General features: G+C 39.8%; 1 protein-coding gene and 1 long non-coding RNA gene across 14 annotated transcripts in view; one reads left to right on the top strand and one right to left on the bottom strand.

Annotated features, from left to right (window-relative positions):
• The window catches only part of CDH18 (cadherin 18), a 787,224-nt gene that overhangs the window by 540,865 nt on the left and 230,411 nt on the right, over positions 1–15,948 (top strand). The window lies entirely within an intron of this gene.
• LOC144588615 (uncharacterized) lies at positions 2,618–2,848 on the bottom strand. Its single transcript, XR_013544237.1, has 2 exons — positions 2,756–2,848; positions 2,618–2,721 (listed from the first exon to the last, which is right to left on the bottom strand). It is a non-coding gene; the product is annotated as an uncharacterized LOC144588615 (long non-coding RNA).

Below are 15,948 nucleotides of genomic sequence, written 5' to 3'. Positions count from 1 at the left end.
TCCAACCTATGAATGAATTATCTCCAAAATGTCCTGTCATCAACAGCCCTGTTCAGTTCTTCTAAACTCAAGCCTATGGCTTCCTTCAGGGAGTCAACTCACCTTGTATTTGGTCTTCCTCTTTTCCTGCTGCCTTCAGCTTTTCCCAGCATTATTGTCTTTTCCAGAGAATCTTTCCTTCTCATGATGTGCCTGAAGCTGGACAGCCTCGGTTTCAACATTTTTGCCTCCAGAGATAGTTCAGGCTTGATTTGCTCAAGGACTTTCTTTCTCATAGTCCAAGGTATCTGTAAAGCTCTCCTCCAGCACATTGTGAACAAATCATTTTTTTTACGTTGACAGCTTTCTTTACTGTCTAGTGGACGGTCTTGGTCTTGGTCTCCAGTGACACATCCTTACACTTAATTATCTTTTCTAATTCCTTCACTGATGCAATTCAAAGTCTCAGTTTTCTTCTGATTTCTTGGCTGCAATAATACTGAGAAAATTTGAAAGCTGTTGGAGAAGAGGAAAACCAAATGTGAAATGAATTGATCCCCTAAGGAAAGCTATAGACTTGAGTTTGCAAGAGGTGGCTTGACAACACGTAACAACAACATCATCAACAGTGAGACTTTCTGTGATACATAGTACAAATGCCTGTTTTCTGCTTTCTGTTGGGGAAAGCAGTGTACAGTAATGAAATCCAATATGAATAGTGGAATTGTTGAACAAAAATATTATAACTGAACAGGGAGGAAAAAGATATAACTGGCTATTATTTCCCTTATAAATTGGCATAATTTAAAAGGAAGCATGCAGTAGAATGGGATTCAGCAAAAAAAAAAGTGTGTTTATTGACCAGTGCTGGGAATGCACATTCAGAAGTTGGCCATAGAAGGTTTTATATAGGAGCCTTTAGGTTTTTATAAACTGGGCTGGTTCTTTATTCTTTATACAAAGGCATTCTTGATGCTGCACTGTGATAATATGAGAAGTGTATTAATAACATAATCTACTCTCTTTTGTTCTCAGTGCTTGGCTGTTATCTGTAGAGTTATAATTAGAAATGGGAGTATTCATCTGCTGCCACCAGCTCTGCTCTCCCTTCCAGTCTCTCCAGAGCTCATGGTCAGCTTAGCCACTCATCAGCCTGGCAAGTAGACTCATCTTCCCTCCTTCTGCCAGGAGTGGATAGTCGACCATAAACTCTGGAGCGATTGGAAGGGAGAGCGGAGGTGGTGGCAGACTTGTGAGTGGATGGTCCAGCCCTAGGGGACCGGCCCCTGGTTACACCCAGCTGTGCAGAGGTATTCATATACGAATATTCCCATCTCTAGTTATAATGTACTGCCATATCTCAAACCCCCGCCTATCCCAGTGTTAAGTAAAATCATTTAAAAAAAATCTCAGTTCTTTTGGAAACAACAGTGAGGGATGCTCAGAGATAGTGCTTTCTCTACCTGAGTATTGAATGTATGACTTCATATGTAGGATGTGCTGTCTGCAGAGCTGAGCATGTTTATGTCCCTTTGCTTTCAAGAGAAGGGTGGGGAGAGAGTGAAACAAATACTTAAAGAATGAACACCTACTGTCATATAATACAGTGGTGCCTCGCTTGACGAGGATAATCCGTTCCAGCAAAATCGCTGTAGAACGAAATCCCCGTCAAGTGAAATGAAAAAGCCCATTGAAATGCATTGAAAACTGGTTCAGTGCGTTCCGGCTTGACGTCGCGACGAGACAGCAGCAGGAGGACAGAGCTCTGTCCCCTGGGCTGAATCCTGACCTTGTTCGGGACACCGTAGGGTGTCGGAACCACCTTGGAGGGGTGGTGAACTGGGGGAGAAAGCCTGTTGATCATGGGGGGCGGCGGCCACCCCGTTCGATCCAGGAAACTCTCCAATCAGCGAACGGGCAGAAACAAGCAGCTTCGGCTTGCTTGCAAGTCGCTAGCAGCCGGCCAAAGAAGCAAGAACCAGCCTTTTGACATCGCTGTTTACCATCGGGTGAGACTTTTATAACTAATTGCTTATACCCCTGAAAAATTCCTATACAGTATATGGAAAAAGAAATGCTGTCCCTCAGAAACTAAAAAGCGGCAGAAGATCTGGTGAGAGGGATAGCTGATGGAAAGGAAATAACTTTAAAATATACTTTGAAAATATTACAGTTTGATGCTGTGAAGCTTGAGAAATTTTCCTGCAACCTATACTTGATAATCTGAATTTTATTTTGACTATTTGGAACCTCTTGGCGTGGAGCCCAGGAGCTGTGACCTTGACTACTTGGCTGTTATTCCCTTTTGACTTCCTCTGAGCTTGGCTGGGAAATTAACCCTAAAGTGGACTTTTAAGGCCATCAGCCGTGGATACAATATTACAATATTGCGATGGCACAACAAGGAGAATTCTGGAACGGAATAAAACTTGCACTTGAAAGAATATTGGACACCGTGAAATCTCACTATGAAGAAGCAAAATTAGATAATCAACATCAGATGGATTGTGGTCTGCCGGCAGCAGGGAACGGCAAGGAAGGAGATGGGAATATCTCAGATGAGGCATCCCAATTAAAACAGCAGCTTGAGGAAATTGTTCCAAGAGAGGCACCGGTCTTGGATCAGGGAGGAGTGCCAGGGAGGGACAAGGGGAAAAAGACAGCAAAATTAACCAGAAGATGCCTGGAGAACTCAATGAGGATGGACTGGGTGCATAGAGAGTTGGTGGGCATAGATCAGACCTATAAAATGGCTTCAGAGGACATGAGGGATGACAGAAAACTTGAAAACACAGTAATATTAAATGAGAAAGAAATTAGAGAGGGAATTACCTAGAAAGATGAAAAAAGGGAAAACAAGGAAGGGCCTCTTAATATTGAAAACAGGTTTATATTCATCATTTGGATTTGTTAAAGGGTATATTCTGTATATTAAAAAGGAGAATTAAATTGAAATAAGGGAGGCCTAATTAGAGTAAAGATGTAATATGGTGATTTTTTATTTTAGGTAAACTAAATTAGATATAAAGCTGCGTTATGGATCTGGAACCACCTTTAATAAAAATATTACTAGAAGACTGTTAATAGAAGAATTATTAGAAGAATTTTATGTAATATGAGAGTAATATTATGATAGTGGACATATTGTGTACTAAAATCTGTATGTGAATGGTTTGAATGCTTGAAAGATGTTTGGAATTGGGGGGGACAACCAGGAAAACACTGAGATGTAAAAAACAAATAATTGTAAGCAAAATATGTAACACGATGTCTGATAAGCACAAAACAATGTAGATAGACCGGAAAACTAATAAAATGTTTAAAAAAAAAGAATGAACACCTACTGTCATATAATACAGTGGTGCCTCGCTTGACGAGGATAATCCGTTCCAGCAAAATCGCTGTAGAACGAAATCCTCGTCAAGCGAAATGAAAGAGCCCATTGAAATGCATTGAAAACTGGTTCAGTGCGTTCCAATGGGCGAAATACCTCAGCGTCCAGTGAAGATCCTCCATAGGGCGGCCATTTTTCGGTGCCTGTATAGCGAGGAATCCGTCCTAAAACACAGCGGGGAGCCATTTTGCGCAGCAGGCAGCCATGTTGAAGACACAACAATCAGCTGTTTTGATCGTTGTTAAGTGAAAAATCGGTTCCCAAAGCAGGGAACCGATCATCGTGAAGTGATTTTTGCCTATTAAAACATTGTTGTGATCGCAAAAATTTCATTGTGAAGCGATTTCCTCATCTAACGTGGTAATCGTCAAGCGGGGCACCACTGTATTTCAAAGCATATAAATGCAAATTTTATTGCCCTTTTAAAAAGAGAGTATAATTCCAGAGATCCTTCATGGTTGACCTCAGCGTAGTTACTGTGCAGATGTAGCTCAATTTATTGATAAGTAGGGAAGAGCTTCTATTGCCCCTTGCAAAGTCTAAGAATAAGAAAATGCTACACCTAATTACTTCATATCTTTTTTCTGTCTCTTGAGACATCCCAGTCCTAGAGATAGCTGCTGCTACTAGTAAATCATTTTAATACCAGAGCATAGAAGTGACCTCATGGCCTCATACCAAAGGGAGACCAGAAAGTTAAGGAAGGGCCTCACAGTCAAAAGTACCCTGTCCCCCTGAAAATAAGCACTAGTATGATTTTTCAGGATGCTCGTAATATAAGCCCTACCCCAAAAATTAGCCCCCGTTAAGTGAAACCCCATTGTGCAGCAACCGGAAGATGACATGAATGTACGGTATTTGAATAAATGCAGATTGTTGTATATTAAAAAAATCCCCTGAAAATAAGCCCTACTGTGTTTTTTGGAGCAAAAATTAATATAAGACCCTGCCTTATTTTCGGGAAAACACGGTAGCAATGCCGTGCAATTGTGTTTGCTTATTGTTACCATTTTAATTTTTCCTGCTTGTAGGAAAGAAACATTTCTGGCGGACAGATGAGGGTGAGCACAGGTCTCTGTCGAATTTGTTCAACAGAAAACATATTTTTATATATCTGTTTCTTTAAAAATGTCTTGCCATTTAATCTTAAGGACAACAGAGGACCCTCAATGGGGTGGTGTTGTCATCTTCTTTTAGAGGATTTCCCCCTCCCCTTTCCAAGGACAAAAGACAACGCATGACATTGACTAGCTGAGCTAACTTTTTGGCGGATTTTATGTCAAGATGTCCCTTTTTTACCTATATTCAGATGCAAGACTATTTTCGTCAGCCCACTTTGCACTATAATGTTGAACCTCACACTGGAGAGGGAATGTGAAGGCTGCCGTGCTGTATCAGTGTAGCCTGAGGCAATGTTTGTGCAAGCTTGCACACTAAAGGAGGGCAGATGTTTTCTGTTAAGTCAAACCAAGAATACCTAGTGTAAATCATGAAGACAAGAATGCAATGGGACTGTAAAGAAAATATAGCTGCAATAGGAAAGGCATGAGAGGCAAGGCTCATCTATCTATCTATCTATCTATCTATCTATCTATCTATCTATCTATCTATCTATCTATCTATCTATCTATCTATCTATCTATCTATCTATCTATCTATCTATCTATCTATCTATCTATCTATCTATCTATCTATCGTGTTTCCCCCAAATTAAGACAGGGTCTTTTTGCTCCAAAAAAGCATTAGGGCTTATTTGCAGGAGATGTTTTATTTTGCAGTAATGTCATCTTCTGGTTGCCACACAATGCTGCAGAATGGTGGAGGGCGGGGTTTCACCTAACTAGGGCTTATTTTTGGGATAGGGATTATATTACAAGGATCATGAAAAATTATACTAGGGCTTATTTTCAGGTTAGGTCTTATTTTTGAGGAAATATGCTCTCTCTCTCTCTTTATTGAAAGCATTGGCTAGACCCGCACCTCCATATAAGAGCAAAAATGGACTAATTTTGTGACTGAAAATCTTTACATATCCAGCCATATTTTGTCTTCTGTGGAAGAAAGAAAAAATGTGTTTGGCAACTTGCACATAGAAAAATGCACCAAAAACACTGCACACAAGTTCATGTTAATAAGTGGGGCATACAGCAATAAAGCATGTGTTTGAAATATGCACATAAAAGTAAAAGTTGGTTTTTTCCAATGTAAAACAAAACAAAACAGAAACAAAGATCTGGATCAGAATGAGAACCATTGTGGCATAACAGCGAGAGAACTTGCAATGATACTAACTGGGTAATTTTTGACCCCTCTCTCTATGACATGAAAGTCTATCTGGCAGTGTTGTGGTGGGGTGAAGTACGGTGAGGGCTGTGTATATCTCCATGAGCACCTCAGATAAAAAGTGGGACGTGCTGTAAATATAACAGAATAAGCTAGATGGAATGCTTAACTATTTTCATCCCTGTCAAGATCTGGATTAGAAACAACCCTCTCCAGATTTGTTAATTACACTGGGTAGAAAAAAGTGCAAAAAAAATCCCAACAACAACCCCAAACCAGCCATTCATATAACTGGGTGAACAGCGCCTTTTCTTGTCTGTCCCTGTGACTCATTTGGCTGGTTAAAATGGATCTTGGACTGATCTAATTAAGTTCTTATACCCTGAAATACAGAAGGCTATTCTTTCTTGGGCTGGATTTCAGTGAATGTGCACATGGACAATATGGGTGCATGTATTGCTTGTTTTCACAGCATTTTCATTAAAAATCATATCTGGATGAGTAGGAAAGGAGGAAGAACAGAGAGGATAGAAGAAGGTTTAACTAACTGTTTTCAAATACCTGGAAAGATTTGATGGCTTGGCATCTAAACTCTGGGTTGAGTGTTGAGTTCCACTTTGGTTACCTTTGACTTTAACCGCCTGAGTGGGAGTGGGAGGAAAGAAAAGAAAAACACACACCACAGCCGAATCCCAGTTTTAAATGGTTGGGCATTTTGCCAGCAGCTGAGCTGTTAAAGCTGGCTTTTCCATCAACACTTGAGCAACAGGTTTTTAAGAAATCAGCTTTAAGAGGACAGCTAAAGTTAGATAAAGGGCTTTATTGCTTAAGCCCTAACTAATAAGCTCTTGAGTATTTTAAGGCCCCTTTACCCACTATTCTCCATTTTCTCCCACTCACACGCTCAGTGCAGTAATTAAGGATCCATTTACATTTCAGCTTTGGAGCTTAAACATTTACAGTTCCAACAAATTCGGAATGTGTTTGTGCATAGAGGCGACATAGGGAATATTCAGCACTATTTGCCCCATTAAAAGTTACATTTATCATGAAAGGCACCTCTAAGATTTTTATCTCACGTTTGCTCCTCCCCAGCATTTAAATTATTTATTTTATCTATTTAAGGTATTTTTATCCTGCCTTTCTCCTTAAAAAGAACCTAAGCCGGTTTAATATCTAGATTTTGATAACAATTTTTGTTAATGGTATGCAAGTCAAGAGGATCTCTTTCCTAATTCAAAGTTAGCATTTCAATATTTGAGGAGGAACAGACCAGCCATCCTACCTATGGATAGGATGTGCTTCTGGTTTTACTTCTTTTTGTACTTTAATTTTTTAACCATCATGCTTTTTTCCTATGTTGAGTAGAAAGTTTGACTTTTTAGAAAAAGGAAACATTCAAAAATTGACCAAATTTGCACTGACCATATCCCTTAGGTACTGCTATCACTAGCATGAAGAGGTGTATTCTCCTTTCTTCCATATACAGTGGGGTCTTGACTCGAGAACTTAATCCGTATTGGAAGCCGGTTCTCAAGTCAAAAAGTTCTCAAGTCAAATCTGCATTTCCCATAGGAATGGATTGGAAACCATTTGATCCGTATCTGCTCTTTTCCGTCCATAGAAACTAATGGGAAGCTGCTATTCCTCCTTCGACCACTAGAGGGGGATATTTTGTTTCTTTTTTTCTTAGGTCAAGAAAGGTTCAGGGAAGGCAGGGAAAAGACAGTCCAGGCAGTACAGTACCAGGCAGTCCGAAGACTGTCTCCCAATCCACTCTCTAAACGCTGGGAGGAGTGAGGAAGCAGACAGGCACCCTTTTCACTGGTCAACAGTTAACTGAAAGTTCACATTTTGCACTTTCCCTGCCTCCCACGTGGTTTTTTTTCAGTTCTTAACTCAAATCTAAGTACTTAAGTCAAGTCAATATTTTCCTATGAGAGCGGTTCTTAAGTCAAAATGTTCTTAACTCAAGTCGTTCTTAAGTCAAGACCCCACTGTACTGTAATCTTAAACATCTTAAAAAGAGGTGGCTGATTCAGTGCTAGCATAGTTACACCTAATGAATCATACCAAACTTCAGAGATTAAGCACTTAAAACTAAGGGCTGCACAGACACGTTTTTCAATTTTTGTTTAGCCCACATTATACAGGTAATTGCTTGGTGTCAATTTATTTATTTGCTGAATATAAAGATGTGGAATTTTTTTTTTTGGCAAATAGGCATTGGAATTTAAGCAACATCTCACCAATCTCTAACTCTAGCAATGTAAGCTGTAAGTGGATTTCCTTGATGTACAGTAAGTGTCTGTTCCAAAGGATACGGTGAGAAACAGCCTTAATGCAAAAGTGGCAGGAATAGGTGCTTTCTAGATAGCCACTACTGTTTTGAGCACCAAAATGGAAACTAGAAGTGGGCATGTCTTCAGCAACACTAATGAGGACAGGAGGAAAAGTCATTATGAAGCAATATCCAGAAGTAAAAAAGTAATGGAGAAGATGCACATTTGAAAGAGATGCTTGCTAACCCTTTGAATGGGATAGAGTTCCTCACTGTCAGTTTTATCCAAAATTCCATTGTCTGCATCCTTTTTAGAAGTTCGATTTTAAACTGACTTTAATTTTAACTATGGGCTGCCTGCTTTTAAGCATGCCTTTTCTTCTTGTATGCTTTTAGGGCCACAACACTGCTGTTTTATGTATGCCTTTTTAGATTATTTAAGGAGGAGGAGAGTTCAGTGTCCTTCTTCTTCATATATGTAATTCTTTTAACTTCTCCAATATTTGTTTAGAAAGGAACCTCAGCACTTGGGAAGGATGGAAGAAAATGAGAGTCATTTGATAGGAAGAGTGGGTGGTTTTTATTTTTCTTTTGTTTTGTTTTTATCTTCCTCTGGGACTAGCTTCCAAGCAGCTCTTTTTCGAGAATGCACGGGAACTAAAATATTTATTCTAAGCTGTTTTAGTTCATCACAAATTTAGGCAGTGGTGGAAAGGATATGATTGAACAATATTGAATGTCGGATAGCTTCATCCTGCCGTACAGGTCACTTGATATGGTAAGCATCCAAGAATCCTCTGGCACCTTGAGGACTATCTGGATTTATTTGTTAATAGCGTTTATAGATTGCAGAGTACTTCATCAGATTCATGAAGCTTCAGCTGGCAGACATTTATAGACAAGTGAGAGTGTATGTGTGTGAAATGTAATAGGAGTGCAAGAGGTATCGGCATAATGATGATCAAAGTAGTAATTGTTAAGAGTCATTGAACAGTCATTGGTAGGCAGGTGGCAAATAGGTCTAAGCATAGATAAGCAGATTAGCATATCTGTGGGGAACAAAAGCTTTGGTAAAATTAATGTTTAGCCAACATTTATGAAAGATATGCAAATACTGGTGTGTGGGGGGGTTGAAGTCAGAAGACTGGGAGGGAACAGAAATGAAAATGCTGTAAGTTCAGAAAAATGACCAGGTTGCTATCGTAAAGATCCAAACATTCTGTTTGATAAATTACAGTAATTAAGATAATAATTTCATTAATTAACATAATTATTTCTAAATTTGTATAACTTTGAATAATACTGAGAATATTGTGAGCATTTGCTTTAGTGCTTTTCATACTGCTATCCTGGTGCAAATCATTGATGGCAAATTCAAGATCCCTGTTCTCCTTTTTTATGTTTCTTTAAGTTGGGCTTGGACTGATCATCCCTTTGAAGACTATGTGCCTTTAAAGTGTAGGCTGTCTTTGCTCACATTTCAAATGGAGTATTATTCTCTGTGACACAGTGTACATGGCCAGTCTGTACAGAGTTTGGGCCATAAGAGGATGTTGAAGGAAGACTGGCAAATCAGATGAACCAGAGCAGTTTGAATGCTCAGCCCTCTGTAACCCCAATTAATTTACTGCTTAACTCAATCTATATGCCTTCCTGCTAGAGAAACTTCACTTAGTTTGCGTGATGATGCCAGAGTTGGATCCTTGGGAATTCATTAGAGCCTGGTTGCTTCACTAGGCAGAAACCAGTACGGGCAGCACTGGAGAACTTTCTTTCTCCTCCTCCACCCATCACACTATTTAATTATTTATTTTAATTTCAACCAGCCACAATTGCCTCTAGGACTCATTTTATGTGGATATCTAGGAGACAATAAAGTATTATATGATTGGTAGTATATGCTGTATTTTCTTCACATGGAAAACACACACAGGGTACAGATATTGCCATAGTTAGGAAGAATTATATTTTCAGGACTCTAATTCTCAAAATCCCCCAGCTGACATGGTCATTGGGTTCCAGTGAGTGACAGCTCCAAAATGTATTTCTTCTAGACTCTTGATTATTTATTTTTGAATTAATTGTCGGATTAGATGCACTGTGTAGATCAGGGTCAGGATACTTAGTGGCAGATTCTGTGCAAGCACAGAACACATTAGTAGGCCGTGTCAGATAGGTATCTTGATCTTCTTCACTCATGTTGATTTCATCAGCTAGGTCTAATCCTCTGCCCCCCTCAGCCTTACAAACCAATTCTCCTCCTAGGAAAAATAGTGGTGCATGGAGGGGGTCCACCTAGCCCCACCCTCCCTTTTCTGCTGTAGCAGTGGTCGGGAAGGTCAAGGCTAATCCTGGAAGCCTTGCAGTGTTTGGGTATGTTGCAGCCAAGATGCCTGGGTGTTCCTTTAGAGGGCCACTGAGACCTGTTTGGCATCAGTGAACATCCTGTAGGTCTTCCTCCTGAGTTAATTAGACCCCTTCCTGACATTGCTTACTCTCTGTGGAGGGACTAACAGATAGGAGGTCAGGATCCCACTGTGGACGAGTGAGAATTTTACTTGGTTCTTTCCTCTTTCTTCTAGCTACTGGGACATTAAGTCAAATGGACATTGGTGTAAAATCTGGTTGGAAACATTTCAGAAAGTGTTGAATGAAAATATGGATTGGATTGTACTGGTTATTATATATGGTGAAAAATGTATTCTGAACAAAGAAGGGAGATAAAGGGAGCAACCTAAGTATATAAAAACTCTGGCAGCTTAATCTAGAATGGAGCTATGGTAGTAACTGGCAGAATGGATTGTGAAAAAGAGATAGTAAGGCAGAAATTGAGAGGGGGACAGTTTTAACAGAATTGAAGGGGAACACTCTGTGTGCCCAAAACACCTGCTCCATAGGGCTCGCAAACTAGCGGAGTATTGCAGTAATGCATCTATTGACAAAGAGAATGTACCAAGGGTAAAGTATCTTTGGAGAAGAAACACAGTCACATTTTCTTTGCATATTGAAAGTGTGAATCAGATCTTCAGCCATACTTGGGCTGCAGTTAGATGCTGTTGTTGGAAAAAGTTTTGCTAGAAATTGCAAGGGCTCAGTGTACACTTTAAAGACTGCTAAACTTTGCTAATGATATTAGAGGTCTCCTAACATAAGAGAAAGTGTATGCGTGTTTAGGTGTACATATGTATATAGTCTGATTTCTGTTGTTTCCTTTCTTAGGCATACACTCTCTTCCATATACTCATGTTTTCTCTCTTTCATACACTCATTCTTTGTCTCTCTGGCAGTAACTTTTGCTCTCAGTCTAAAATTGCATGGGAAAGCAGAGCAGCTAACCCCTGAACCTCGCTTATTACTGTATTATTTCACTGTCCACCTAATACTTTTTATTCACATCTGTTTATTCACTTATTTATAACTACAAACTTCTATTTGTGTTTTAGCAGTGGAAGTGCTCCACTTTGCAACCATTTCAATTTTAACATGTGATGAAATAATTGGGGGAGGGAACAGTCCTTAAAATAAAATAGTAGTAGGCATCCTTCAGTCTCGAAAGACTATGGTAACATGCTCTGTATGGAGGATTTGGAACAGGATCTAGTGTGGCTAAGGCCAATTCGAGAGTGCCAATCTCTTCCACACTGAAGACAAATCCAATCTGTCCCCTGTCCAGCTCCCTGATTTTGCTGCTTTTGTGACTTCCTCTTTGCCTGGGCCTGCTGGACAAGGGTCTCTTCAGATTGTGAGAGGCCATGCTGCACTGCCTGCCTCCAGGCTGAGTGCGCAGATGTCAGAGTTTCCCATCTGTTGAGGTCCATTCCTAAGGCCTTCAGATCCCACTTGCAGATGTCCTTGTATTGCAGCTGTGGTCTCCCTCTGGGGCGATTTCCCTGTACTAATTCTCCATACAGGAGATCCTTTGGAATCCGACCATCAGCCATTCTCACGACATGCCCAAGCCAACGTAGATGTTGCTGTTTCAGTAATGTATACATGATAAAAATTTCAGCTCGTTCTAGGACTACTCTATTTGGAACTTTGTCCTGCCAGGTGATACCAAAAATCCGTCAGAGGCAACACATATGGAAAGTGTTCAACTTCCTCTCCTGACATACACAAAGGGTCCAGGACTCACTGCAGTACAGGAGTGTGGTCAGGACACCGGCTCTATAGATCTGGATCTTGGTATATGTCATCAGCTTCTTATTGAGCCATACTCTCTTTGTGAGTCTAGAGAACATGGTAGCTGCTTTGCCAATGCGTTTATCCAGCTCGACATCTAGAGAGAGGGTGTCGGAGATCGTTGAGCCAAGGTACACTTATTTACAACTACAAACTTTTAGTTAGCAGTGGAAGTGCTCCACTTTGCAACCATTTCAATTTTAACATGTAATAAAATAACTGGAGGAGGGAACAGTCTTTAAAATAAAATAAACTAAAATAAAATAATGATCTGGCCATAACAGATTATACAGAAACTTCGCTGTATAGGTTGCTTTAATAGTCTTTGTGAGAAGAAAGGCAAAAGCTATGGGGGGAGAGATGATTTAAAGAAGGGAAATGGTACGGAGGGAGAGGTTAGTCATCACTTATTTGGAAATTCTTTCCCTTTGCCTCTTCCAGAAGCAACTTTTCTAAATGGGTATAAAGTGTGCATTTGCTGGGAGTGGTGTATTTGGCCCTGACAGATGCTATCAGCATATAATTTCTGGATCTCCTTCTAGACACAAAAATAAGTTACCTGGCAGACTGCATCAAATGGACCACTCCATGTTGAATAGACTGTGGTAAAAGGATCAATGGACAAAATCCTGTTCTGTTAACTATGTGTTGTGGTCACAGTACTTACAATACCTTTGAGATGGAATTGGTATCTACAATGCACATCTGCTAGGCCATTCTGCATTTGGTTGCACATGAGATTTAACTGAGCAGTTCCTTATTGCTGGGTGTAACAGGATTTTGCCCAATGTGTCTATAAAGAATATTCAGTTCTTCAAAAACCCACCAACCCAAACCATTCTCTGCTTTATGAATATAGGATATCGTGCTTCTGTATCCACAATTCTAAACACCAGGAAGTGACCAGATACTGCTGCACAATATCATACCTGTGTTGCCTACAGGAAAAAGGATGCCAGGCTTTACATAGCAGAGGACAGCCTGAACATTGATAACACCAAAGGCAGCAGTCAAGATGATCTACAGAATAACCTCTTGTGCTCACTACCATTCACAAATTGACACCACACCAGGGAAAATCCCAGAAGCTGACTCCTGTTTTCATCACACAAACACAAAGCAGTTGTCAGGGCTATTTTTCAGCAACTGTGAATGTGACAGACTTACTTCAAAGTCCAGTTTCAAAATCATAAAATTTTTGTTTGGACTGCACCCATTTTTTTTTTTACAATTGGCTTATACAATGTTGATTTGCTCTGCTGCACAATATACGTATAACTTGCTGCATTCCTGTGCAATAAATGCTGTAAGCCGCCCAGAGACCTTTGGGTAGTGTGGGCGGCATATAAATTAAATAAATAAATAAATAAAATAAATAATGTACATATACTTGCCGACATGATATTGATCTTTAACTGTAAGCCTTCTTTTGTCACTTGAAAAGAACTTTGATCTGAGATGTGAGAGGTAACTGTAATACAGATTTTTTATGATTAATAATTATGTGATTAACATGATTCTGATTTATGGCAATCCTCATGGGTCTTTCCAGAAATAACCTATCCAGAAGTTATTTATCAGTCCCTCTTTCTAGTGGTACTCTGGGACTGCATAGCTTGTCCAAGGTCATATTTATTATTTGTTTCTTTTGTTTATTTATAAGCTGCCTTTCTCCCAATAAAGTTGCAGGACACCTTCCATCATCCATGTATGACTGAAATGATGGACTGGCCTCATTCCTGGGAAGCACAGTTAAATGATCCTATTTAAAAAATAGGTCTTTCAGGTTTTTTGGACTGCAGCTCCCATAATTCCCATGGACACGTTTCTGACACTTGCAGCCAAGACCAGGAATCTACATAGCAGCTTTCATTATCACCGCAGTACCAGGAGAAAAAACTGAAGCCTATACTGGGCCTAACTTATCATCACCTTCTCACAAGTTTTATTTCTCCATGAAAAAGGCTCCTTCATTCTACCTAGAATTGACTTTAATGATATTTCTGAGCTTACTGTAAAGTTGCAAAGTGGCTCCAAGCGATGCATTTTTTTTTAAAAAAATCTTTTTATTATGGACATCTCCTCATCACTCTGCAGCTTCCCTAGTGGCCCACACTTCCTGATCTAAAAAAGCCCTATGGGATGAGTTACCTTAAGACATCTCCCCCACGGGCTTTAATTAAATTGTTGGAAGCTGGGCAACCTGCCAACTGTCACAGGGATGATCATACAAGCAAAGACAAGACACACACATTGTAAGCAATTTTACGTACTGCGTAAGAAGCTTGAATCATGAGAAATTGATTTGATTTCTTCTCCTGTGAAATATTTCTTGAAGTGAATTTTCCTATAAAATTGAGTAAATGAGATAGTCAACTTTAAAACACCCCCTCTCCCATGTTTTAACTGTCAGTCTAACCAACTTCTGTTTATGGCATGGAGAGAGAGTGTTGCCTGTACAGTACTTTGCTTCGGGTGGCAAATTTCTCATTCCACGGGAGTATTAGTTGAGCATACTTGAACCTTGCTGCTTTCCTGTTACTATCCTTTCCAATGAATCGACTCATGAATGCAACATTTTGGGGTTATCTATCATGAGTTGTTTGTCTAAGAGTCTTGGAAATGAACACTGTTTCTTGCGTGCTGCTCTGTACCAGTTAATGCGGAATGCTTGTTTGTATTCTGTTTGTTCTTGGCTTAAGGAGAATTAATTTTAGATACGATTCTGCTGAAGAAAAAAAAATTAATGAAACTGTTGAATTATTTAAAGTGTCGCAATCCATACAATGATTATAATTATGTCAGTTCACCTCATGTTAAGTTGCAGTTGTTTAACTGTGAATAGTGAATACTGTACTCTCTTTGATAATTTAATTTTTAAAGTTAGTGTTATCTTCCTCCGGTAGGTGGGAAGAAGTATGTTTCAGCTGCATGTTCTGTTCCCCTCTCCCTCTTCTCACCTACCAGAGGAAGATAACACTAACTTTAAAAATTAAATTATCAAAGAGTATTCACTATTCACTGGAAAGCAGATCATGTACAGTTTAGTTACCTGGCTGCGGAGCCAGAGGTTAAGAGTTCTCATGATGACTCCTTAACAGGGGCAGGACTCAATGATCTACAGAGTCCTTTTCAGCTCTGCAATTCTAAAATTATATCATCATCATCATCTTGGCCTGCAACTCCCAGAATCTGAGTCAACATGGCTGCTATGTTGGGTGGGGGATTTTAGGAGATGTAGGGGGGGGGAAACCCAACACATTAACAGTCCTAAGTTCTGTCTTCCTTTTTGACAGACTCTCAAGTGACACACTTATGTTGCTACGTGATTTGTATGGGGGTTGGAAATAGGTGCCTCTCCAGGGCTGTGTTGTTCCTTAATTAGCAGAAAAAGATTGGCCTGGTGTTTGCTCTCTGCCCTGATGACATCTGCCAGAGGTGTACCTGGATGGAGTACAAACACAGTGGAAGTGCCTGCTATTCCAGTGGGAGTCCTTGTTTTGAAGCATGTTTTCAGAAAAACTGAGAAATTCACTAACGATGCCAGAGTAGGGGCATTTTTACAGATGCGTATTGGTGTTGCTTTTTAATTTTCTGACCAGGAGTCCTTTTGGAAGTTGACTTTCTTAAAACTTTGCTATAGTGGACATTGAGTATGTTCTATTATTCCCCTTCTTCTCTCACATTACACTCTTAAACCATGCACTGTAAAGGGCAGAGAGGTCTGATTACCCTAAGATAATGGCACCCATGGGTGTGGCAGGTATGTGCTGATAATTTGTTTCCTGAAGCAGTTGCTTTGTTAGAGTTTGGGCTGGAGGGATGTGTT

Source organism: Pogona vitticeps, chromosome 4 (assembly GCF_051106095.1).
Source record: "Pogona vitticeps strain Pit_001003342236 chromosome 4, PviZW2.1, whole genome shotgun sequence".
Taxonomy (NCBI): Eukaryota; Metazoa; Chordata; class Lepidosauria; order Squamata; family Agamidae; genus Pogona; species Pogona vitticeps.
Note: the sequence above shows the minus strand (reverse complement) of the source record. Positions and strands in the feature narration are given on the sequence as shown.